This window comes from Lepidochelys olivacea (genome assembly GCF_965140295.1).
Source record: "Lepidochelys olivacea isolate rLepOli2 genome assembly, chromosome: 2".
NCBI classification, from domain to species: Eukaryota; Metazoa; Chordata; order Testudines; family Cheloniidae; genus Lepidochelys; species Lepidochelys olivacea.
Window position 1 is genome coordinate 124,991,724 of NC_140412.1, and position 27,410 is coordinate 125,019,133.

The following is a 27,410-nucleotide window of genomic DNA, read 5'->3' on the forward strand; positions in this document are numbered from 1 at the left end:
TAGCTGAATTTCAAATAAGAATGGCACATAAAATCAGCAATTTCCTCAGCCTCTGTACAATTACCTGTTTGAACTGATCCTGTTCACGTTGATGAAAATGGGAGTTTTGCCAATGACTTCAGTGGGAGCAGAATCAGATCTAGTATGAAGAACAGAATGTTTTCTAATCTTTGTCATTTTTTGCTCCTTTTATATGAATGGTGGTTGATGAATCACACCATGCTTCCACTACAACTACAATATTAAATATGGAATTGTATCTTTAAAAACACCCCTAAATAACTGTTGGTGGTATGTGGCTGTGTGTTGTGGGAGGAGCAGATCATATCTGCATATGGATATTCCTGTGCACATGCTTTGGTAACATCTATTTCGAATAAGGACACATCATCCCTTTTTCTGTATATTGAACTTTTGACATAAAATATTTACGATCACTACCTTGTGTTTGCCATGCAGTAAGTTGAGAATATATGTCATGGTTTATACGGAAGTTCTACAACGTGAGTCAATTATGAAAATGTAAACTTGCATTTTCATGATGAAAGGTTCTTTTTCAGAAGTGATTTTGCATATCTGATGGTGTAATTTATCACTGAATAACAAGAACAGAGCATTACATTTTCTCAGAAGATTGCTGAATTTCCCTACCTAATTCTTTTCCACTAAGAGAGTTAGCTTATTCCTTTTCTATTTCCAGCACTGACCACTGTCACAAACCAGCCTATTATACTTCCCAGTGTGTACTGCTTAAGTTATAAAGATCTCCCACACCCTTCTTATGGAACATGATCTGCCCAACCACTGTGTGGATTTGCAGAAGAGGGCATGGCACAAGGATCCCACTTGGGTTCTCCATGAGGAGCTAGACATAACTGTGGTCCTTCCTTGCACTTCTCTGAGTACAAAAGCTGTTCCTGGTTGGTGCTGCTAGCCACTCAGTAAAGAAGCTGGAAATACGTGGAGCCACGACCTGACCTCCCCCTGTATCAGCCAGCCATCTCTTTTAGTTGTGCAAAGAAATGTCCTCTTTTGGTAGGCCCAGTGACCTCCACTACCACCCACCAGGAAAACAGGTGTTAAGGAACTCCTGTGGTCAAATCAGCCCTGTGAGCCTTTTCAGGCCTGAGCTCTGTGCAAGGAGGAACTCAGTGCAATAAGGGTGGTACTTGGAGGAAGCAGAGCTATGGCCCAGAGCTCTCAGACTGGTGACACTAACTGAAGTAAGTCTGTGAATGCCACTAGCCTGAGCCCTCTGGGGAAGAAAACAAGCTGATCTGTTGAAAGCCCCAGCACAAGGAAGAGGGCCTGGCCTTTTGAGGGCCATGGAAGAATTTCCGTTTTGTTTGAACTGCTTTATATCCCTCGTAAGGGAGTGGACACACCAAGAGGCACAGCTGGAGGGCTGTACCCCATCACCCAGAACCAAACTGCGGGGTTGTTGCTGCCCAACGAATGACGTATGAGGTAACTGTGGCATCCGTCCTCACACCAACAGGGCAACCTTGCGGCATGACCTTTGACAACCTGCATCCCCTTAAGATGTATAGCAATGGATCTACTCTTACTGTACACTTGAGAGACTCTGGTTGCATTGTGCTTCTTTGAGGTGCAATGACTGCTGGAATGCTAGCTGCACTGGGGTTGTTCCCTGGTGCACCAGCCCTGGCCTTACGGACACAATAGGCCCTGAATATGGGATAGTATGAATGCTTCTAATACAGTGGGAGTCACCCAGCAAAGCACAGTCATTGGAGAGAATGATGTTTTCACAGTTTTAATTTCACAGCCAGAAATAGTAATATTGGTCTATTTTTCCCCTCTATGAAGAGAAGTTACTTTTATTTTGTATTGGGGTATCTTACATTCTAGTGACAGTACCAGGAAAAAATCACTCTTTGCTTGAAGCCAGAGCTCTTTATTTGTTCAGATTGTAAAATTCATATTTGCAGCTAAAGGCAGATGCCAAAAATCTCAGGATGCCCATTGCTTCCTATGCAGATGTTCTTGAAATTCTTTCCAGGCATCCTATCATGAGTGCTTAAAAATGCACATTACCAGCATTCTCAATAGCCATAGAGTAGATCATTGTGGGAAGCTGTTGTCTTGTGAACATTTCTAAGATATTGAAAAATTTTCCCTTTCTGAACTGGGATGAAAAATCAACATCTTGGGAAAAAAAAATTGTGAATTGAAAATACAAAAGAAAAAAATCAGTTCAGGTCAACCAAAATGTTTCATTTTGATAATTTTGAAATGTTTTGATTTCTACTATTTTGTATTTTAATTTTTAAACTATAATTATCTTACAGTTCAGAATGAAAAGTCATTTTGCACCAGAAAACTGGAATTTTTCATTTTAAAAATGTTGGAACATAACAATTTGACAATTAAAAAAAATCTACATTTTTCCAAGTTGAAAAATTCATCAGAAAAGTTTTAGTTTTGACAAATTGGCATTTTCTGATGAAAAAACATTTTGTTAAAAAATTCCCAACCAGCTCTGATAATGGCACTTCTAAGAAGCTGATTTTGGCATCATATATTCTTGCAACACGGATATCATTCTATTTTGTACAGCCAATTGCACTCGATGCATTGGTTCACAATAGGTAAGTAGTATGATACTATGTATGGTGATTCAGAAGCTCCCACTGTAGCATGGTGGGGTCGGAAACGCCATCCATTTCTGTTACTAGATTTTCTTTTGTCCATCTGATCACTTTCTAGTCATTCTGGGGTAAATTTTCAAAGCATTGCCTGATAATTTACTTATTTAGCCCCGCTAAAGGCAGTAGAAGTCTCTCAGCTGATTTCCTTTGCAACAATTTGAAAACTTTTCCGTTTTAGGTCAGGAGAATCTTGTCCCACGGCTTCAGATCCAGTTAATAAAATGCAAATGATTTCTTACCTTTTCTTGTGTAGGAAGGGGTAAGATACATATTAGTGAGAAATATTTTTGGAGCAATAATTATAAGATTCCAGAGGTGAGTCTGAAAAATACCAAAATAGGACCAGATTCTGATATCCTAATTCATGCTGAATACATTGAGGAGAAGCTAAATTTAAGAGACATGGGGACTTGATTTTCAGAGGCACTGAGCACCTGCAGTTCTGCTGTCTACCTGCTGGAATTATGCTTCGCATCTCTGAAAGTCTGGCTCAAGTGGTCCAGCACCTAGAAAACGAGATGTCCAAGAACAGTTTGCAAAATATTGGCCCAAGTGACTTGTTCAGTGTCTCAAAAGAAATTTGTGGTGGAGCTCTTTCTCCTGATTCCCAGTCCTGCTGACAATCAGTAAGTCGCACAATGAAACACAGCTAGAAGCATTTCCTGTTCAGAAAACAAAACAAACAAAAACTCTTCTTGGCTGAGGTGTACTTTAAAGCATGCCACTGATCCTAGCAGCTTCCAAAAGCTGGAACTATGACTCCTTCCTGGGTGTCAATGTCACATGCATCACAATGTGGGGTTAGCTGGTGGTAGATGAGCTGCCATTCTTCTATTATTAAAATGTTGATCAATGGTGTAAGCAGCTAAACTAGGTTGTTGTTTTTTACCCAACAAGTTATTCGACTCATTGGAATGCAGGATAGTTGTCAATGAGATCAAGGATAACATTTTCCCCAAATTACAAAATGATGGAAAATAGGCCAAGTCTGTTGAAAGCTGGAGAAGTTTCAGAATGCATAAGATGTTCAAAATGTTTACATTCATGTCACATGTCTTTTAAATGATGGGTACACACAGATCCCACTTTAGACACAACAAGAATACGTTAGGAATAAAATTTCCTTGCTTTTTTGCATTTGTGTTCGGGTTTTAACTTTATTATATAAAGTCATTATAATTTATCATGCCGATAGGTATATAGGGAGTATTATCCACAGACCATTGACACAATAAACCATGCATTCACAGTAAGTGTGTGCACTAAAAAGGTCTATAAAAAAGCACTGAGTACATGTGCCGTGCTTGCTTCTTAAACCTCTGTATCTCTGCCTCTTCAATTTATGTACCCACAGGAACACGTACACATTTGTAAGCTGAGTAAATTTGTGTTACATTAGAATGGTGCTGGAATTAGAGAAGCAGAGAAAGCATTTGAAAACTGTGAGAACAAAAGTAGTTTCCTCTCAAATAACTTCTAAAGACCAGAATGATGAAAACAGGATTGGACTAGACAATCTGCGCCTGATCCAAAATGTTGTATTCAAAGCTCTATTCCAGTGGGGTAGTTCAGTCAGTTTGAAGATTGAGGCTCATTAGAATAATGTTAACAGAACTGGAGGCTGGTATGAACATAACAAAGCTCTCAGGCTAGGTTGCAAGCCAGGCCGTTAGTCTCCAGCCACAAAAAGTTTGTCTGGTGGAAGGAGGGGTTATGATGGCACAGGCTTCCTGCAAGCCCTGCTCTGCTGGAGGCCAGGCACATTCCCACGTAAGAAGATGGGATGAGAGATGTGTTGATTCAGTGACTCTCCCAGTACTCTTGTGAAACTGCCTTAGGTTCCCTGCTGTAACCTCCCCTTATTGTAAAGTCTCGTAAAATGTAATAGGGCTGAAACCAATAGAGGCTGTATAAATTATTCTTAAAAAACCTATAGAATTTATTGAAGAATGAAACCCTTTCTAATGATAGCAACATGGGAATTGCCATACCGGATCAGACTAGTGGTACATCTAGCCCAGTGTTACATCTTTAACTGTGGTCTGTGCCAGATGCTGTAGAGGAATGCACTGCAGACAATAATAGCATAGCTTGCTGACAGGTAAAGTTTCTTCTGAACCCTTATGAGTTAGGGGTGGGTTTATATCTCTTCCTAAGCTCATGGAGCCAGATTCTCATCTGGTGTAAATTGGCATAGCTCCACCAAAGTCAGCTGGGGAAAAATAATAGAGCTCCACTGCGCTTGAGCTTGCTTTTTGTTTTGTTTTTTAAATTTCGTATAGAATTCTGTATATAAAATATAATGCTTTATTATTTTTATACGATGGTTTAAAAAACCTGCAGGGAAATTATCATTTTCTATTAAATGATATCGAACTTTACTGTAATAATTGGGGGAGTCTGAGTGCAGTAATAACTCTTGCCCTGTCTCGGGAGGCTCATCCTCTCACTGTGTGAGACTTAAGAAACTCTATCTATTTAGCGTATCAAAGAGAAGGTTAAAAGGTGATGTGGTTCTGGTCTAGAAATACCTACAGGGGGAAATTTCTGGTAAAAAAGAGCTCCTTAATCTAGAAGACAAAGCATAACGTGATCCAATGCTGAAGCTAGATACATTCAGACTAGAAATAAAGTGCACATTTTCATAGCTGGGGTAATAAATCATTGGAGAACCTGCCTAAGAAATGTAGTGGATTCTCCATCATTGGAAGTCTTTAAGTCAAGTTTGGATGTTTGTCTTGAAAGATATACTCTATTTCATCCAGAAGATATGGCCTGATACAGGAATTCCTGAATTAAGTTCTATGGTCTGTGTTATGTAAGAGATTGAACTAGATTATCAAAATTATCCCTTAAAATCCATTTAAGATTCACATTTACACCACAAATTACCTACTTATGTTAGGATCCTGAAAGATATGAGCACCTCTGAGTAATAGTGATCAGGAGATTGAATCCAGGAGCTAAATAATTAGAGACAGGTGAACCACAAAAGATGTCAAGAGTAAATTTAGCATGAATAAACTTCCAGCAAGGCAGCAGGATCTCTGGGTAGAGGTTTGGTAACCATTTGTACCTTCCTCCAGTGGTAATCTTCAGAGTGACACTGGGTAGACCTTTCCCCATTTCTACCTTAGGAATTGGCCGGTTTATTCTACTCCTCAGCTGGGGTGGCAACTTCAGGAAAAAGCAGGTCTGTTAGTCTACTTTCTGGGTCCTAGTGAATGGAAACTTTGCCCTCCAAAAAGCCGGTGAGATTTCATTTCCACAGAAGTTGTGCTAGTATAGAGGGGCTGCCACATGTGATGGGATCTGCAATGAGTCAAAATGCTGTTTTCTTTTTTCTTCAGTTTTAGGGTCATTGGCAGTAGGTGAGGTTTGTGGGGCTTATTAGAGTGTTTCAGAAATGGCAGGTCTGCCTGTTTGCTATGTTGTGACTTTCCTTCTAAAGTAAAGGTAGAAAAAGAGGGTTGGGGTGGGGGTTACTTAACCAAGATCTTCTGATTCTACAAAAGTTTCAAAACTCATCTCAGGTTCATCCGTTGATCTGAGTCTGTTCTTAGTATGACCCAATTGGGTTTGTCCATGCCTAATAATAATGGGGCAAATCTTTAAATTGATTCTTAGGCAGACAAAACTATTCTTGAAATAAATGGTTTAGACTAAGGAGTGCATAAAAAACAGATTAGGCCTGCTAATAGTATAATTAATAATAAATATAGGGCATGCTGAATAGTACCTTACTATGGGCCAGATTCTGCTAACATTTCTCATGTGATTACAATAATGAAATCAGTGGAACGATATATGTAATAAGAACTACTCAGCTTGACTAAGGAAGACCGAATCTGGCCTTCTTCAAGTAGTTCTACTGAAATTAATGGTATTACTTGCAGAATAAGGCCTTCTCAATGTGAGTAAAATGGTAATAGCTGTATATTCTCATTAACTTTGAAACTATTGTTATTTTATTGTATTAAAAAAAAGCAAATACTATACTTCAGTGCTTGGAGTATCAGTTTAATATCTCAAAGCAGAAACAAAAATTGCAAGGGAGCAAATAAACTGTATTTTTTCTCATATGGCTGCTAACGACTTGTGTCTGTCATTGCTATTCCCTGTTTATCTGACCTATTAATGGAGGGCAAAATTCCAAAGAAATGTTTAATTAACATTTGTAATTAGTATTACAAAAGACCCTGCTTTAAAGAACAGGCAGCCCAGAGTGGAGGTCCAGGAAAAGACAAGCTCTTCACCCTGTAATTATTGCAGCTCTTGGTAGTGCTCTCCTTCATCTCATTAACATCACAGTGGGATGGTGCCACTGTAGGCAACTGGCAGGTGCCTAACTGCTTTACTCCTGGGGAGACTTTTACAAAAGAGGTCTTTTTCTGCAAGTAAGTTTGAAAGCTTGCCAGCAGTGCATCTCATTCAAACTTTGCACAGTCTCATGCTTCCCAAATACCCTAAAGTCTTTTGATTTGAAAAGATAATATGCTTTGTGGACATGTTTTTTTTGTTTTTTGTTTTGTTTTTTTTTAATAGAGAGAGTAAGAGAGCTCTAGGGTTGTATCTATCACAATCACGTACTACTTAATTAGCTTGTTTAATAGAAAAAAATATGAGGGGAGAGATTGTGGGTGGCTTGGAAACAAAGAAACTGGAATCCTATTTAAGGCACCAGTATCTTCATTGAAACAAATTAAAAAAATCTGTAAAACACTTTGTGTGTCAATGTTTTGTGTGCGTCGAAAAACTTTTGCTTCTAATTGATTCCAGGACACGTTTTTCTTTGAATTAAACTGTAACAGCTCTCTCAAAACTAGTCTCAAAACAAACAGTCTAATGCACTGATGGGTAATGGATCTTTTATGGAAACAAGTTAGTTTGATATTGCTCATGGTATCAGCCTTGCAAAAAAGCAGTGTTGTCAACTGTTGTGATTTTATTGCTCTCTTGTGATATTTGATGATTTTCTTCAATCCTTAGATTCTGGAGACAAGTAGTTTTCATGAGAATCTTAGCTTTAAGTTTTAAATAAAAAGTTTGGAGAAAAGCATGAAAACATGACCTGAGTGTATGTGGAAAGCTCAGATACCGGAAGACAAGAGAAAAGAACCACAAATTTATTATTTTTATAGTATCTTATTATTTTAATTCAGTGTCATCTTTTTTGAGGCCTGACTCATGATTTTTGAAGGTGGGGAGGTTGGCAATAGTGAAAATTCTCACTACAGCTCTGAATAAATCAGACAACAGACTTTAGCAATAGGTAGAGAGGACTACGCCTGCAAATCTTTACTCACTTGACTCGTGCTGCATATTAACTTCATTGGGACTACTCACCTAAGTAAAGAGTTTGAAGGATCATGCCTATGATTTACAATACTTAGTACAATACAATACTTAGTAATTTGATTAATATCCATAGCAAAAAACCAACAATCGTAGCTCGTGTAAAAAAAACTTCTGTTGATCATAAGTATAAGTGCGTCTGAGACAGCACTTACAGCCGCAGTATGGGAATCAAGGCTCCTTCATTCTAATCTTGGAATTGCCACTACTTGCTGGGTTACCTTGTGCAAGTGACCAAAACCAGAGGACCTATGATTTTTAAGATCACGTAATTCAATTTATTTAAAGAGAATGACAAATGCACTTATTAAATCTATCAATTATTTGAATTGAGATGGTGCCCAGTATCCCTAGCCATGGACCCAGTTGTGCTAGGGTCCGTACAAACACAGACAAAAAAGACAACCCTCTGCCTCAAAGAGCTTACAATTTATGTGTAAGACAAGAGACAGCAAATGGATACAGGCTGATGGGAGAGTACAAGGAAATGATGAGACCACATTGGTCAGCATAATTGGAATTGGTCTCAGCACACTAGCAGCCTAGCTATTGTCAAGCAAAGGAGAGCTTTAGATTTGAAGGTGGATAGTGTGCTGGTTTTGTGTATTTTAAGTGGAGCTCCTCCCAAACATGAAGGGCAGCATGGAAGAGAACACAAAGGTGCTTGGTTGAGAATTTAACAAGTGGGCAATGGAGGCTAGCGTCGTGGGCTGATCAGAGGCATTTCAATAATGATTAAAACGTAGGTAGGCTGTGAGAGGCTGTGGTACTTCAACACAAACTCAAGATGACCACAAAATGGCACTCGGGTGTCAGGTTACTCATCCAAATCTTTAAGAGCTAACAGATGAAGACTAAAGAGTCCCTCGGGTCAAAAGTTGAAACTTCCATTTGTCTATGTAAAGGGGCATAACTCCAGTAATGGGTGTTTTTAAAATAGATATACACATGAAACAACACTAAGGCCACAATCCTGCAAATACTTAATACACGTGTTTATCTTGCAAGGCATTTGCTGAAAAGGTAGTCCCTAAACTTGTATTCTGATCTATGCCCTTTTGTAGAACTCCATTGACTTCAGGAGAACTCTGTATAGGTGTAAGAATTTGCCTGATTGAATCACATTGTTGGATCAGTGCAGTAGTGTTTTACTGGTATGCCTCCTTCATACAGAAGGATGGGGATTCACATTTTTTTATGTGATGGAAACTTTGGTCCTCATCTAACAGCCCTTAAAAAATCTGGTGAATTACCCATGTGTATGAAAAAGGTGGGCAGTATTTCCCTAAATATAAACCTCTCTGTGCCATTCCATTACTCTTCTGTAAAATGGGGGTAATAGTGCTTACTTACCTTCTAAGGCCTTTGTGAAGCTTAATTAATATGTTTTCAAGTGCTTTCAGATTTCTCTTAAGAAAGGGGCTAAGAGTAGACTAATATGATAATGATAGTAATAATCTTACAATATAATGAATGAAATGATAAATCACAATCCCCTTCTCAAATGACTTAACTCATTATGCTTTTCCTCCAACACCCCAAAACAAAAACTGAGACCCTCTGACTACACAGAAGTTGATTGTCTTCTTTTCCTCTCCACCTTTTACAGTCCACATGAATGATGCAGGTTCTATGCTTTTGCTGCTGGGGCTGAGCAGGAAAAAAACCACAGCTCCAGCTTGAAATACCTGGGCAAAGGACGGCAGAACCTAGGTTTCAGGTGTTGACATTTGTAAGAAAAGATTTGTGTAAGTATATGTGAGAAGGAAATTTGAGAAGGAGAAGTTAAGGGAGAGGGAGCAGATTGTGTTACCATATCTGTTCCTTATCAGACTTTTGATAATTTAGCAATTTTTATTTCTCTGTCCTCTCTCTGTGTGTGTGTGTGTGTGTGTGTGTGTGTGTGTGTGTATTAGTTGCTCCTTCAGTACATACATTACTCAAACTGTTCCTCTTGTTTTTACTTTCTCATCAGGTGTGTGCTCCTTCTGCAGGTCACCAGGGACACAGAGAAGCACTAGACCCAGCATTGTAAAGGCAAACCTTGTAACTGAGATAATGGAATGAAAAGCACAGAAGTTCAGAGACAACACGTCTAGTCTTGGCAATGCCCAGGAGGTGAAAGCTGACCTGGAATAAAGCAATGCGTGTGGTACAGATGTAACAGCTTTACTGCAGATTATAGCTAGCAATCATTTATCCACAAGGAGAGTGAACAGAGATATAGTCAGGTGAAAGGCAGGATGGCGGGGATATCATAAAACAAGACCTTACAAAGCCGGATGATAGTGGGATATAGACCACATTTGAACTGCTTTTCTGAGCATTTTTAATTATTCTCCATTGATTTATAGGGGGAAAATATATTTCCCTTTTAGCTACTGTTTTAGGATGTATCAATAATGTAATTAGTCTTAACTCCCCTGCCAGTACAGAGCTAGCTGAAAAAAATAGCAGGATAGGGTACCCAGGATGAGAAAACCACAGGACTGGTGTTTTAGCTGTTCATCTCTGAAGGCTTGAGTCCAAATTGTGTCTTATGCCCCAGTACAAATGAACTTGGTGATCTATTGCACATCACAGAATTACTGTTATCTTAAAAGCTTTCAGAGTAGCAGCCGTGTTAGCCTGTATCCACAAAAAGAAAAGGAGGACTTGTGGCACCTTAGAGACTAACAAATTTATCTGAGCATAAGCTTTCGTGAGCTACAGCTCATGCATCGGATGAAGTGAACTATAGCTCACGAAAGCTTATGCTCAGATAAATTTGTTAGTCTCTAAGGTGCCACAAGTCCTCCTTTTTCTCTTTGTTTTCTTAAAAGTTCTTCCAAGCTGACAGCTACAGTGGGGAAACATTTTTGCATTATGCTTTACAATATGGTAATGCATAGAAACATTCAATAGGTGTTTTCTATATGTTTATGAACCATCTTGTGGAATTTAACAGAACATTGTATCTCTGCTATAATGTTCTATAAGATGGTTCGATTAAAAAAATGTGCATTAAATGATAGATGCTTCCATAAGTATATCTGAACTATTTTGGAAAGTTTGTAGAGTACCTGCACAAGCTATTTCTGGTTTAAACCAGTCCTATTAGCTGATCATTTTCAGAACCCCTCTCTCATTATGGCTAACATTTTCAAAAGGGATTAGTGATTTTTGTATGTCTCTATTTTTTACAGTCCAACTTGAGACTCCCTAAAAGGGTACGATTTTCAGAAAATGCTGAACATGGGCCCTCATAAGGGTGTCTTAAATTGACAACCCAAAAACCGAGGCCCTCAAAATTACTAGTCATTCTTTAAAATGTTGACCTAAAAAGCTGGCTTTTTTAGTTCTTAAGCGTGTTCAATAGTCTTAAAATTCTAAGAAACCATATTTTAGAAGAAAAAAATGCTTTGGGAACAGAACTTTGCTTTCTATCAAGGCTAGGGCAAACCTTTGTAGTTTTTTATTAAACAAACTGCAATGAAACTAAGAGTCACAAAATTGCCGTTATTAGATCAGATGTTGCTTGTTATGATTAATTTAGTTTGAATACCAAAAAAAACCTTTTAATAGTAAAAATGTGTAAACTATTAAATCTGCCAGAAAAGATTTTTGCTAGTTTCTCCCAGTTATATAAAGAAAACAGATGAAAATACATATCTCAGTGCAGAGTATTCAATAATTAGGCAAGGAAGAAATAAGCATTCCAAAGCAAAAGCAACTTCTGGGTTTCCTGAGCAGACACTTCCTCCCAAAAATGGAAACAGGTGTTAGTCAACTTAGTCATTACAGACAGTATTAACCATTACCAACCACTGATGAAATGGTAAAGAAAACCTTGGCCATTTGCCTTTGACTGAGAACAGTATACCTGCACTTGTAAGCTGATGGCAATGAGGGCCTAATCCTATCTTCCAGGGAGTCAATGAGGTACTCATTTTCTTCTTACATTAATGTAAATCAGGAGTAACTTCAATTCTATCACTAGAGTTAGAATGTTATGGAATTGCTGTGATGTGAATGAGGGAGAATCGGGTCCCCTTATTGTCAATGAGAGCAGGCTTAGGCCCCAACTCCACCTATTATAATCCCACTCAACCATTCTACTCCATGAAAGATGTCCCTCCTCCTTACAGACATAAACTTGCCTTTCTCACACAAGTCTTACACTAGTTACATTACTAACGTTGGATCATAGCACCGAGGTGATAGAAAATTATGTTGACACTAAGTACATAAGTCAGATGCTGTGTCTGCTAACTGATTTAGACAAAAGAGTAGATTTAACAAGTCCATTTAAAATCCATCATCTGGTAGCTGGATTCTGATCTCCCCGACATGGGTGTAGAACCCAGTTAACTCCATAGATTTGGATAGAGTTGCTCTAATCTATTCTTGTGTGAAATCCGAATCTTGTTCACTGTGTACATCACCACAGACACAGATGTGATGAAGGGGTTATCTATCATTCATGGCATGTTTCTCAGCTTGCGTAGACAGACTTATGCTAGTTCTCATCACACTAGTGCACTAATCGTGTAGCCATGGTAGCGCAGGCAGTGGCAGCGTTGGCTCCTTGCTCTGCATTTGAAAACACCTGGACCCAATGGGCACTTACTCTGGGTGATAGCCAGGGCTGTTGATGCCGCTGCCCGTGTTACTGTGGCTACACTGTTATTTTTAGTGCACTAGCTCAGATGAGAGCTAGCACGAGTATGTATGCTTGAGCTGGGAATCACACGCCTCGTTCCAAGTGCAGATGTAGCCTAAGTGAGATGCAAACCAGCAGCCTTGTACTCCATAAGCAGTTAATCAAAAGGAAGCCAAACAATGACCAGTTCAGTAGGAACTCTGCTAAGCTTCTCTGAGCTAGAAGTCACTCTGGTGACAAAGGAGTTACAGCAGGAGTTAATTTGGTTTTCTTGACATCTCACATTATATTATATACCTCATCTGATGTCCTTGAATCAAATTCACATAGTATGTAAATGGATATAAACCCTGTCGACTTACATTGGCCCTCTGTTCCGCACAGTGTTCTACATCTGAGCTTTGGCGGGTTGGAAGTTATGAGATGCACTCCCATATGGGCAAGCAGTAAGAAAAGAGGATGATGTCTTTGTGCTCTTCTTGTCCCTCTTATGATGGTATGACAATGGCTGTCAGAGAATCCCCCTTCATTTTATCATGTGATCTCATTAGAGAAAAGCCCAAGAGTAGTTTGGCTATTTAGTTATTGGAAATGTATCTGAATCAGTGTAATGATTTCCAGCTAACGAAGAAAAGCAAAAAAGGAAACCACATTGTTACCCCAACTCCACACATGGCTTTAAGGGTAGGCAGTACACAACTGATAGTCTGGCTATTATGACAAAATATATTTTCACTGTGTGTATCTCTGTATATCTATTTTGATGTATAACATGTGCCTGTCCCAGGGTCTAGGTGCATGCATATTTCAATCTTGAAAACATACACATAATATTAAAAATTTAGTCACTCCAAACACAGTAAGATTAAAAACATTCCACCTCACTCATTCTGATCAACCCATTTTTTTGTGAAAAGGTACTGACCTTGCAGTATGCTATGAAGGTCAACCAACTTTGTTTTACCAGCCTATGTGTGGGGTATGTTTCACAACCAAGTAAATGGTAATGATAGTTGATATCGTCCATTGTTTGAACAGATGTGGCTATTAAGGCAGTGCTTCAGGCACATTCCCTCCCCAGTGGCAATTTTTGCATCTAAACATTGATAAATAGAATTGGTGACCTCAGAAATTATATTTAAGGTCTCGTACTCTCTCATACATAAGCTGCAAGGGCAATAGAAATCTAATTGAAATAGATGATCTTTGGGTGATCTCTGATAGAAAGGTCAGATTTCAAATTTGGGAATTTTTTTTCCTGTACTCAGTGTCTCTGAATGCATGAGTCATCATATTACAAGATTGTAGCTTGACAGCAGGAATATAGAAATGAATTGTCAATTAGTCTCCTGATACAAACACCTGTAACAGACAGATACTGTAATTTAAAAGGGGAAATTTAATCATCTTTTTTTATTTTGGATCAGATTTTTATTTATTTAATCTGAGTTCACACTGAGTTGTAATATACTTTCCATTTCCATTTTAAATACCTTGATGTATGCAGATAATCACATTTCTCACTGGTGTCACTCCTATTGCCTAGTGCTGCAGAGTCAGAGCCAGTTACTGCATCAGTGATTTGCCTCTGAGGGTTCTGATGGAAAAAGTCTCCACTGAGATAGGTATTTGCTGGAGAGGAGAATGGCTGTATCCTCATAGGATAGATCCCAGGGGACATACTCAAGCATAATCTCAAGCAAAGTACCCTTATGACTGCCACAGCTAGAATGAGAGATGAAGTTGCTGCAGTTGTGTTTAGGTTGTGGCTCTGGTTTAAAGTTAATTGAACGTACTGCCTTTTCTACCTCTTTCAGTAACACAGAGAAAGTTACTTTGGAGTCCTTGTTCTCAGCCTGGGCATGCTCTCTCCCCATCAATGAGTTTTGAGATGGAGCCTGTGACCCTGCGTGCTTCTGCTTCAACCACTCCAGTAAAGCCAAAGCCATACTTAACCCTGCTGTCTTCTGAGTTGCTGCTTGCAGTTCATTGACTGAAAGACTGGAAGTGAAAAACAAAACAAAAGCCAACCAGTTCTGGTTTGTTATGGCCACTGATTAGAGCAGGGTTTTTGGTAGAAAATTGAAAATTTTTCTGTTCCCAAGGTGTTTGAAAATCTTTGACATTTATGATTTTTTTTCTTTTTTCACAATTTTTTGCCCAAAATTTTATGCCCCCCCCCAATAAGTTTACTGGGTGTCTATTGGTTAAAATCCCTCCAAACTGAAGGACCTTTTCCAATTGCCAATGACAAAACAGAGGTCAACTTCACTGAGAGTTGTAGCAGTGAGTAGCCCAGTCCTGCTCTCACTGAATTTTATGACAAACTTGATTGATTCACAAAAAGAAAAGGAGGACTTGTGGCACCTTAGAAATTAACCAATTTATTTGAGCGTAAGCTTTCGTGAGCTACAGCTCACTTCATCGGATGTTCCTCAGACGTTCTTGTTAACTCCTGGAAATGTGCTGGAAACGGCCCACCTTGATTATCACTTCAAAAGGTTTTCTCTCCCCCGACCCCACTCTCCTGCTGGTAATAGCTCATCTTAAGTGATCACTCTCCTTACAATGTATATTTTTTCATGGTCTGTGTGTATATATAAAATCTCCTCACTGTACTTTCCACTTTATGCATCTGATGAAGTGAGCTGTAGCTCACGAAAGCTTATGCTCAAATAAATTGGTTAGTCTCTAAGGTGCCACAAGTCCTCCTTTTCTTTTTGTGAATACAGACACGGCTGCTACTCTGAAACTTGATTGATTGGTTTCATTGGGTGCCGGACTGGATTCCAAGATTTGAAGTCATACCACTGATTGTTAAAAGAAAAGAGAAGAACATTTCACCTAGCTTTAATGCAATGACACTATTATAGACTGTGATATTTGGGGCCACTATTGTAGAGTTCTATAATATTTCCCAAAGAATACATCTTATTACTGTTACTTTGGTGATTCCTTCTAATGGGTATCAAAGTAATTATCAAGTAGAAGATTCATGTAGTGACGTATTTACCATGTAGTTAACTGATAGCTGTCAGCTATGGGGCAAATCCTTTAAGTCTTTACTCAGAGCTAGATCATCCCTTCCTGCAAGAAGATCTATCAGAGAGGAAGTCTGGGAGTTTCCCCTTGCAGAATTCCACCCAAATTGTTCTATAGGGAGACAAGGGGTGGGAACATGCTATCAGGCCCTCTGCTGGATGCAGCTACCCTGTGATACACGCTGAAGGGGATTACTCAGTGCCAAAAGGCCCCGCAAAAATAAATAAATAAATAAATAAATAAAAAGGACTTCATCTTGCGATTATCTGACCTTTTTTCAGAGCCAGGCTTGGTGGGCCTGAAAAGGTAGGGAATGATGGAAATCATTGCAAAGATTCCCTATCAGGTCATTACACCCCAAGCTCTCTGAACATTTTGGTCCCAACCTTGTCCTCCAGAAAAAATGAAGCTGTGCTCACAGTCTATTTAATTATTTGTTGTTCTCCTGACCTTCTATACGGGCTCTCCCCAGCCATTTCCCTGGTATTCTTGGTTGCTTTAAAACATATGCATGCTGTCTCCACAGCTCTAACTATATAGCTAGATTTTTCTGTTGCTCCATCTGAGCACCAAAGATGCTTCTGCAGATGATGGGGCCCTCCTCCCTCTACATTAGCCTCTCTGATCTGGGATGCTTCTCCTTATATGGGGCAGGGAGGCTGCTGGAGTCTTGGGAGTTCTCCCACTCTTGAATGCTTTCTAGGGGCAGGGTTTTGTACCTCCAAATGTCAGGGACAAGAGGTCCGAAAATCCACTGCTCAGCTATGGATCATATGCTCTGATGTTCCTGCAGTTCATCATCACCATCATCATCATCAATCATGTTCCTATTATGCCTCTGGCTTTTAGGGCAGTGACAAAGCTCCTCCATGCGTGTCTGTTTCTGGCAAGTCTTTCAGTGGTTCCCGAGCTGTGCCCCAGGTTTTTTAGCTCAGCTTCCACAACTCTTCGCCATGTCATTTTCAGACGGCCTCATTTTCACTTGCCTTCAGGTGTCCATCTTATTGCTACTCTGGTGATGGAATCAGTTTCCATCTGAAGCACATGACTGATCCATCTCCAATGCTTCCTGGCAATGATGATGCTCAGATCCTCTTAGCTGCACTGTGTCAATAGATCTTGGTTTGAGATTGTTCTGGGCCAAAAGATAACGGAGGATTTTTCTGAGGGAGGTTGTATGGAGTGAAGACAGTTTGGACATGTCAGACTTACTCATTCCCCAGAATTCTGCACTATAAAATAGTATTGAAAGTACGCAGTTCTGATAAGTTTGGTTTTGCTGTTGTATTTGGATGATTTCCAGACTGTATTTAAGCTTCTGAAGGTGTTCCCAACTTTATTGATTTTGTTCCGGATGTCCTGGCTTGTTGCACTGTCCTGGCTGATGGTGCTGCCCAAGTATGTTTCTACATTGGTGAGAACATAATCCTCTATCCATACTGGTGATGGTGAGGCAATAATAAATGCATGGTATTTGTCTTATTGTGTTTGATTTTCAGTCCAATTTGCTGGCTGAATGTGTTGATTCGAGTTGTTTTTTCTTGTATATGGTGTTGGGTATGTGATAGGAGAGTAACATCATCTTCAAAGTCCAGGTCTTCAAGGGATGAAAAGGGTGTCCATTTAATGCCTCTTGGCATGTCTTCTGTTGTACGCTGCATTACCCAGTCCATGGCAATGTTGAACAATTCTGCATTCAAGTTATCCTTGCTAGAAGCTTTCCCATTTTATAAGATGTCATGGCTTGAATGATCTCTTCCTTAGTTGGGGTGTCTGTGTTGATATCAATATCTTCTTCTGCCTCCTGAATGTTTGCTTTCTCTTTAGGTGACTCTCTGTTCAGCAATTCTTTGAAATGCTCTGTCCAGCACATTTCTTGTTCTTTTTTGGTTGTTAGTAGGTGGCCTTGTTTGTTCCTGATGATATCCTTGTTTGTTGGTATCGGCCGTTTACCACTGATAAGCCAAGTCATTTTTTAGACAGTTCCTCATTCACCACGAGCAGCTGCATCCTCTGCTTGTGTTGCCAGATTATCAATATAATGCCATTTGTCCGCTCTCACAAGGTGTTTGACATCCCAGTGTGCCTTGCTATACTGCTCGTGGTATTTGTCCTTTAGCTTCTGGGATTTTGTGTCTAAAACTTTTTTCTTCAGAGCTCATCTGGTTTCTATGGCATTTCATGTGCTGGGTGTAATCCACTCCTTCCTTCTCTGCTGCCTGTAGCCTAGACAGGCTTCACTGCTCTGTTTATAAATTGCTGTTACTTTGTCCCACTTCTTGTTGATCTCCTCATCTGCAGTCCCCTCCTCTTCATCAAGGCCTGCAAGTGCTTGAAACCTGTTCTTTAACTGAAGAACAAAGGCTTTTTGTATTTCAAGGGACTTTAGCTTGTCAATGTCATAATATCTATGTCCCTTGTTTAGTGGACTCGCACTTCTCAGTTTTAGCTTGATGGAGGCTATCACAAGGTGTTGGTCACTGCCAACATCTGCACCCCTTCTCACTTTCACATCTGTCAGTGAGCCATTTGCCATCGATCATGATATGGTCAATCTGGTTCTTAGCTCTGCCATTTAGAGAACATCATGTCAGCTTGTGAATTTCACAATGTTCAAATAGGGTTCCGCCGATGACTAGGTCATTCATATTACAGAAAGCAACAAGCCTTTCTCTGTTTTCATTCATGGTGCCACACCCATGTCCTCCTATTGCTCTGTCGTTTGTGTTGTCCTTACCGACCTTGGCATTCAGGGCTCCCAGGATGATAGTTAGGTTGTGACGTGGTACTCTCTCTAACTCTGCCTGTAATGTAAGGTAGAATTTGTCCTTTACTTCTTCATCACAGTCATTTGTCGGAGTGTAGCACCGAATTAGGGTGATATTATTGTTTCCCTTTCAGTCTGGCTCTCATAAGTCTGATGCTCATGAATTTCCATTCAAGCAGAGAATGCTCCATTTCCTTCTTCAAAAGAATGGTAACACCCTCATGGTGTTGTCCATCATCCTGTCCAGAATACAGCAAAGTTTCTCCTGAGGCTGTTGTTAAACTTCCTGATCCTGTCCACCTGCTCTTCCTGACACCCAGGATGTATAAGCTGTAGTGTCTCATCTCTGCTCTGACCGGAGCTAGCTTCCCTGTTTCGTACATTGTTAGTAAGTTCCAAAAACTAAGTTTGGTTTTCGTCTTGGTGTTGAGCACTTCCGTCTTCATGCCAGTGGCTTCCTTTTGGCTTTCATTACTGGCATTCATACGGGTCATTGACTCCTGAAGGCCACCACACACAGTAATGGTCAATTTCTCCATCACTGTTTCTGTAATATATTTTATTTTTTTATGGGACAGGGTTGTTAGCCCTGTGTGTAACCCCCAATCTGGAGGACCAGGGTGTCTGTTTTGTCTGACTCCTCCCGCACAGACCAATCCAGCATGGTTGAAACTACCAGGAGCAATAAGCCCCCACCAACAAAGACTCTGGGGATCATTAGAACATGCAAGCTGTCCCACCATGACAAGGTACAAGTTCCTGAAGTTAGGGGCTGTGAAAGTAACATTGGAACCTAGTCATTACCTTGTTTCTATTCATACTTGATTGCTGCAGCCTAGGATCTCTCTGTGATGCTGACAGACCAGGTGCCAGCTCATGCCAAAGCACCTAGGTCTCAACTGGACACTGACAGATCCATTGCTAGAACCAGTCTGGCTCACTGTGTGTGTGTTAGCATGGTTACAATAGGTATTAGAGTTATACAAATGTGTTTAGACTTTATTAATAGCTTGTATATTGCTGCATGCATTAATCTGATGTATCATATCTGTATCCCATGTTATAAGGTAATGTTTAAGTATTTGTATTGTAATCCTCTGCAACTGTGTACATTTCTAGACAGGAGAAAGACATTAACTTGAAATGGTGGCTTCCAGCAGAAGGTTTTACATCCTGCCTAATAAAGAAGGCCCATCAATGCCAGACAAACGATTGTGGAACCTTAAAGAGGAAAAAAGACTTCACTGATTTGCTCTTTCCTCTCTCCTGAGATGAATCTTGCAAGTGAATTCCTCCCATCAGGTGAGAAGCACAAAGGGGGAATGAGATAAACACCCCAAAAGGAAGAAACTGTATCTCTATGCAGCTTGGGTTCTTGAGGGCAAGGTTTTCTAGGCATAAGCAAGAGAGCACCAGTGTTTAGCTTGGGTTATTCCTAAGGGACATATAGAGCTTGCTTATTATATTATACATTTTATTATACTATATTATTTGTGTGTATTTGTATTTGCTTTAGCCTTGTAAATAACACTTATTTCCTTTTCCTAGTTAAATCTTTAAACAGTTTATTATAGGATTGCCTACCAGCATTGTCTTTGGTGTGAGATTTAAGGTGCAATTGTCCTGGGGTAAGTGACCAGTCCTTTGGGACTGGGAGTAACCTGAATATTTCTGTGATTTTTTTGTGTGTGTGTTCAGGGACCATCTATCACAAAGGCAAGCTTCTCTAGGTGACAAGATAAATTGGAGCTCCAAGGTTACTGTCAGTGACTCCATGGTTAGGCTGTTAGAGTGCCTGAGGAGTTTACACTTGATACTTGGTTGGTGAAATCTAAGTGTAGAACTCACAAGAAATTTGGGGTTTGTGCCTTGCCTCTTAACAGTCTGCCCTGAGGCTGGTACTCATGCTTTTAAGCCACTACAGGACAGATTGACAGTCACATCTTCAGAAAGATGCAAGACCAAAAAAGAGGAGCAAGTGGTCTTTGGTTTTATAAATTCTCTGCACAGCTTTTCTCAGCCTTCAGATCCAGGAGTTTTCTCTTCAGTCTTTGAGCCTTGAACTGTTCTGCAGTGCTTGTGACATTTAAGGATTGATGCCTGAGATTAGAAAATATACTCCTTCCACTGTATTTTATATTAATAATAAATAAAAATACTATATTAATGATGGTAATTGTGAGGCAACCTGACTTAAAATTTGATTGCCTTCACTTTTCACTATGATCAGTAAGACTGGAAGTTAATTTAAATAGTATGTATTATTCAAAGCATGTCTTTTAAACATCTGACGGTATCATTAATATACATGTACAGGGCAATTTCAGAGACACATGTTTGATGTGGAAGGATTCTGAATGTGTATTGAGTAATGATTCTTTCTTTTGTGAAGTTGTAATTAACTTATTAAAAATCCATCCTTCAACATATAAAAATACTTACGCATGGATACATTTTAAATATGCTGCATTTTTTTAAATTTCATAAACATACCATGACCTCCTTATGGATCCTGTCAGGCATGGTGCTATTTAATATGGTGAACAAGAGACCCTGATGTCAAGAACTCATCAAACTTATTTAGAGCCGAATACCATCATCTAGGATTACTTAGACATTGCTCTGATTCTATTGGAATTGTGTCATGACTCGCAGTGGCTGAGCTCAAGCAATTCATAAAGTAGCCCACATCACTCTAATCTGTGGCTGGAGCTGTAGCCTTGGAATACCTGGTCTTTGTACCTGCCTCACTGGAGAGCTGAAATGTTGCCTAGCAGTGACTAGTTAAGACACAACAACCCCGATCAATCAATGGGGAGAAAAAATCTGAAAGCTGTTGGTGACTAGTGTGCAGTGATGTAAGATATGGTGCTTCTTCAGGCAGTGCAAAGGGGCCTTAAATATTTTCAGGACATATGGGAAAGAGAGGACGAGGGTAAATAATTGAAACAGACATAAATTATAGCTTCTTTAGTCAACACTTGTGGTTTGCATTTGTGCAGCTACATATGTGGCTGGCTATTGATTGCTGGAAATGGGGCAAATTCCCAATATAGCCACTACTTCTGTAGCTTCATTTCACAGGGGTGTATGTGAATATTTTTGTTTCCTTTGGCATATATGGGGTTCACATTCCCCAAGTTTTGCTTTGAAGTCTGGGCATGAAGTCAATTCAAGATCTTCAGTGTGAAACTCAGCTGAAACTGCCAAATTTCATGTGGCTTTGTGTGGAAAATGACAATATTCTGATATTTTTTCTTGGACCAGTGAAAGGGTTAAGGTCTGATAAATCCCTAGGGGTAGAAACAGCAGCTTTATACTGCTAGGAAGGCTCAAAGACCACCTTTTCCTTGCTTTTGAACCAGACCCTCCAAGGTATTTAGGCACTTAACTCCCATTGAAATGAATGGGATGTAGGGGCTAGATTCACAAAGAAACTTAGAACTTACACTTCTTTTAAGTGAGCATATTGAAATTGAAATTTATAAATAAAATATTAAATGCACATTCACAATTCACTGTTTCAGTGAATATTACTGTCAGGAAATTCATTTGCCAGAATATTTGCATTAAGCAAACATGAAAAATGGTATGATCCCAGCTGAAATAAATTAGTTTAAAATTTCAAATGAAGTTTTGTTGAAAAAAATTTAGTATTTTCCCAGGTCAATTTCCCCTAGATTAATTTCTATCAGTACTATTTCTAACATGACCACAGTTCTTCGAACAGTTTTAATGAACTGTCATTAAAAAAAAATCTCCAGTCACAACCTCTTTTCTTTCATTCCCCCAAATACGGAAATTCTCACCAAAATTGGGCCTAAGTCTTAAAACTGGATCAGACTTAATGCCCAATAACTTATGAAGCATTGGGGCTAGACTAGTTTCTTTATAAGTGGAGATTCCTAGATTTCCAATAACCACTTTTAGTTTTAGTAGGTTTTAGCCTCTTAGATTGTAAGGGTGGAATTGTCAATAATACTCATCTTTGCCTAGCGCTAGGATTTTCAACCACCTTTGCCTAAGTCTGCTTCTGCTGAAGTCAGTTATTACTATAAAAATAGTATTTTAAAGTGTTTATCGAGATTTCTAATATTTATTAGTTATAGTTTTCTTATCCCTTGGCAATTGAAAACATAGCTCTAAGGGAGGATGGCTTTAAAGTTGGAGGGCCGTACAACTAATGTATAAGTGACACAACGTATAGGCAATATCCAAAACTATAATGTATTGCTTCAGTAGCATGCTGTACTACATGCGGCACATACATAATGTATGTTAGGTGATGTGCTATAGAAGTGTTATTGGAATTCATTTGAGACGGTCTATGTACAATGCCCTTGTGAGTAATGCAGCCATTTTAAATTCCTACTGATAAAACCTTCATGCCACATGGCCACTTATTCTTTCTCTGTGGGTAGATATACATGTTTCATCAGAGGCAGCCTGATTAATCCTCAAGGGCCAGATTCTGATTGAGTAGTACTGTCTATAGTTCTATTGAGGTCATTGGGACTCTTTGTGTAGTAAGGCGCTATACAACATTGAGTAAGAGTATCAGAATCTGGCTCCCAGCAAGGAATACATTTAGGACCTGAATGCATGTTTCTTACACACCCAAAATGCTTACTGACTTCAAAAGGTGACTTAGCTGTTCAAGGACCACAAGACTGGAGCTTTCTTTGGTAGCATGCTACATGAAGTGGTATAGGAACACATTATTAAGGATCTTTCAGTGAAGTCTCCAGTTAAATATCCTGGAAACTGTTCCATGACCCAGTATGCAAATCAGCTTTGGGAAGAGAGAGAGGACTGCTGGGGGTTCTGATCCATAGATTTAGACTGTTTTAACCAAGTTTATTTATTAAACATTATCAACACTGATTTTTCATCATTTGGGAAATTCTGGAGGGTATTTTGTTACCGTTAGGGAAACAGCTAAGAAGTAGGTCGGGCATCATAACTGTAAAGAGGCCACTCAAGGGAAGGGAAAGGTTAAGTTCAATTATAATAATTTAGAAAAGGGCCAGAAGCTGGTGTCTTTTGTGCAAATAGAATCTCTTTCAAGTGATTGTTATAAATTAAACTCTTTAATATGTTTAAGTTGTTGTTCTCTGAATATTTTAAAGGTTAACAGAAAAAGTACATTGTGTTACATGATTCAAGGGAGTTAATTGAAAGAGTATTACAGAAATTTGATTTTATATTATGTCGAGAGATCCAAAAAACTTCCATTGTATTTATATTCACAAAGCAACAGGAATAATGTTTTCAATGTATGTATGATGTAAGTATGGAAGGTACTAGTTGGTAAGAGATTCGTAGAGTCTAAGCCAAAAGAGAACATTAGATCAGCTAATCTGACCTGCTGTTTATCCCAGGGCATTAATTTTCATCTAGAAATACGTATATTAAACTCAAAGACTAGTTAGACAATGCATTTCAGTCCTCAGAAGACTAAGTTATGTGCCACAGGCAAAGAATGAGAGGGAGATCAAGGTGTCACCAATGCCTGAGGCCCCTGCAATGGCAGTGAATTGATTAGGTGAGATATGCCCAGATGATCCTAGCAGGTGAACTGTACCTCTGCTGCAGAGGAAAGGAACCTTCCCTTGCCCCCCGGATCCCAACCAATCTGATGTGAGGTAAAATTCCTTTCTAGCCCCAAATCTGGCAGTCAGTCTGACCCCCCAAGCCTGTGAGCAAGGCACACCAGCGAGGCTTCCAGAAAGAGGATTCTCTGTACCACCTCAGAGCATTAGTCTATCCCATCCCATGTTCCATCTCCAGCTGTGGCCAATCTTTGATGTGTCAGAGGAAGGAAAGGGGAAAAAAACCTTCAAAACAGAATACATCTAGCCAATTTTTCATCAGTGAAAAAATTCCTTCCTGACCCGGGCAGATGAACAGATGAAGTCCTGACACATGAGATTTGATTATAGTAATTATCTTAATGCAGAGCTGCTAATGTTTATGAGCATGTTGAGAGCAGTGTACAGAATCCCATTCTCCCCGTGGCCCATGAAGGAAGGGAATGAATAGGAGGACTCATAGATTCATAGTCCCACACATCCCAAAGCCAGAAGGCCCACCATGTCTCATGTAAAGTATTAAGCATGGTTGCGCACTGAATGTAATAAATAGCGAATAAAAAGTATTGGGCCAAATTGTGCCCTGATTTATACCATGTGAAATTTCCTTTAATGTGGGTGATAAGTTAAAATAGACTTTGACCTACAGCATAAACACAAATGGAAAAGGGACATTCTGGAATAAGTTTTCCAAGGTGGAATCTTGTATACACAAGGACATGTTGAATGGTATACAAATAAATGTAAGTTTGGTGGTAAAAATGAGCAGAGGTTTTGAGGCAGAGCTCCCCGTTTATTTTCCCATGTTCCTAGTATTTATGAGCACAGTCATGCTCCCATGGAATTTAATGGCAGAACTCCTATTGACTTGAATGGGAGTGGGACCTGGCCCATATGTGTAAGCTAATGATAGCTGGAATATAAAATGTTCTGGAATATCTGGAATATAAAATGTTCCATTAACCACATACTTCCAAAGCTACACAGCCAGGTGACACACAGCATGGTGAATCGTACCGTTTTCAGTCAACGGGACCTCACGTTGGAGTCAGTATGCAAGGGTGAGGAGCGTGTGAAGAGTCTCACCTGTGCCATGCCCCGACACAGCAGCTGGGCACTCCTGCAGTCCTGGTGCTCCTTAACTCACAAGGGGCTGGCCCCTCTCTTCATCTACTGAGTTGCAAAGCAACCCAACGGAGGTAGGGATGCAGTAGGTGAGGTCATGGCCAGCAGCACTAGTTGGACACAGGGGAGGAATATGTTTGATGGAATTTAGCTATTGGCATTCTCTTTCCATCCCCCCTGCCCCGCCGCTGCATGCTGGAGAGTTCCAGGAGATATTCTGGGTCAATGCAGCCACATTATATAAGCAGAAAATTAGGCCCTCTGTTTCCTTGAGACAGAATGCCTCTTGGAGCTTTCTCTGAGGCTGCATAGCTCATCACTGACCTGAGTACAGAGAGTGAAGAGTAAGCCTGCAATCAGGGGCAACTGAGATCAAAATAATAGGCTTGTGGTGCCCAGTTATGCACCAGGAGTGTGGCCAATTCTTGGACTTGTATTGAGAGTCTCACAGGATTTGGTGTTTTCCTTAAATCACAAGCTCTTGGAGTCATGTGACTATGTATAAAGCTCAGCTTTTAATATAAAAAAAAAGTTTCTAGCCCTTTTAGTTGCAGAGATAAGCTTGGAAAAGTGACCTAGAAAGGCTCACAAACTAGAAGGCAAATAAGAGCTATATTTACATATACTTAAATCTCATTATTTTAAAGCCAATCTCATGATTTAGCGGTGTGTGTGTGTGTCCTGACTCATGATTTTAGAGTGTTTGGACTTGGCAATACTGTACTAAACACAATGCCAATGGATGAATTATTGAACATCCCCCATATTGAGGAAGAAGTTTTGGACTTGCACAATACAACCTTGCCTATTAATGTGCCGCCTCTTGTTGGAATCCTCCTTTTCAGTGTGTAAACAACTTCCGAGAGATTCATTTTCCTCCTTGTTCAAACAAAGAATTGCCTTTGTAACCAAGAAGAAAATAAGGACCATGTGAATATTTATTTTAAATGATTGATTATTTAACTTAAGATATCAATATTTGTTTTTTTGCTAATCCCTATAATTCCTCACAAATATTAATGATCATTGGGGAAACTTAAGAATTCTGATATGTTTGCTGCTCTGATAATTCAAAAATGAACCCTCTGTCTACATTCTTTGTTATTACCAGGGTAGAAATGCCTTTTCACATGACATATGCACCTTAACTATTGAGCCATGCTCAGTGCCTCCATAATATATGATGACTGTTAAGATTTATATAGCTAGGTATGACAAACCTTTCATATTCATCTGTATTAAGGCCAGAAGGGACCATTATGACCATCTAGTCTGAACTCCTGTATAGCAGAGGGCATAGAACCTCACCCAGTAATTTCTGCATCAAAACCATAAATTCTGTTTGAGCTATGGCATCTCTTTTTAGAAAGACATCCGGTATATTAACTAGCATGGAGTTATATATTAATTTGGGCCTTTTTATCCAACATTTATTTATGTTCTGCAGACACAATTGTGTTCTGCCCTTATCACACCGTGCGGCAGCATCGCAACACTTGTCTCCGCACACAGAGAAGAGCAACTCCCGTGGGCCTGCTATTCTTAGTCATCCAGGTGAGCAGATAGCATGTGGTCAAAGGCAGGAAATGAGTGGAAGTCTACCCCCAAAAAAAATCACTAGCCAGCAAACTGAGCCAGCACAGAGGGTGGAACTAATTTGCTACTGGTTTAGAGGAATAACAGAGAACTTTTTTTCCTGGAAAAAGAGGGAACCAGGTTGTTGTGGGGTGGGGGTGGGGGTGGGGGAAGGAAAAGGGAGGGAATTTGGACTATGAGACCCTCACTCAGGACAGATTGAAAAGTTAGAATCTAGACCATATGGATAAGGGACTTCTATAAAGAATGCTTTGGGGCCAGATTCTGACACCTTTACTCATCATGAGTAGCACTTTCTGCAGCTAATCTGGTTGATTTCAGTGGCACTGCTTGTGGAGTAAGTCAGTATGAATAAGGCTGTCTAAATCTGGCTCATGTGCACTGTTCCATTTTGTGTTATATCGAGTTTCATTTGTATGGCTGCCTTTCCTACTGCCTATCCCTTTCTGGTCTGTCCTTTTTTACAACTAGTTGTCAGTTTTTGTAGGTTACTTTTTAGCTGTAACATCTGAATGCAAAAGACACCTTAAAAACAAAAATACATCCCTCAGTAGTTTGGCTTCCGGGAAATAGAGTGTAAACATTACAAACAAGATGCTTTTTAATTATTCATAATTCCT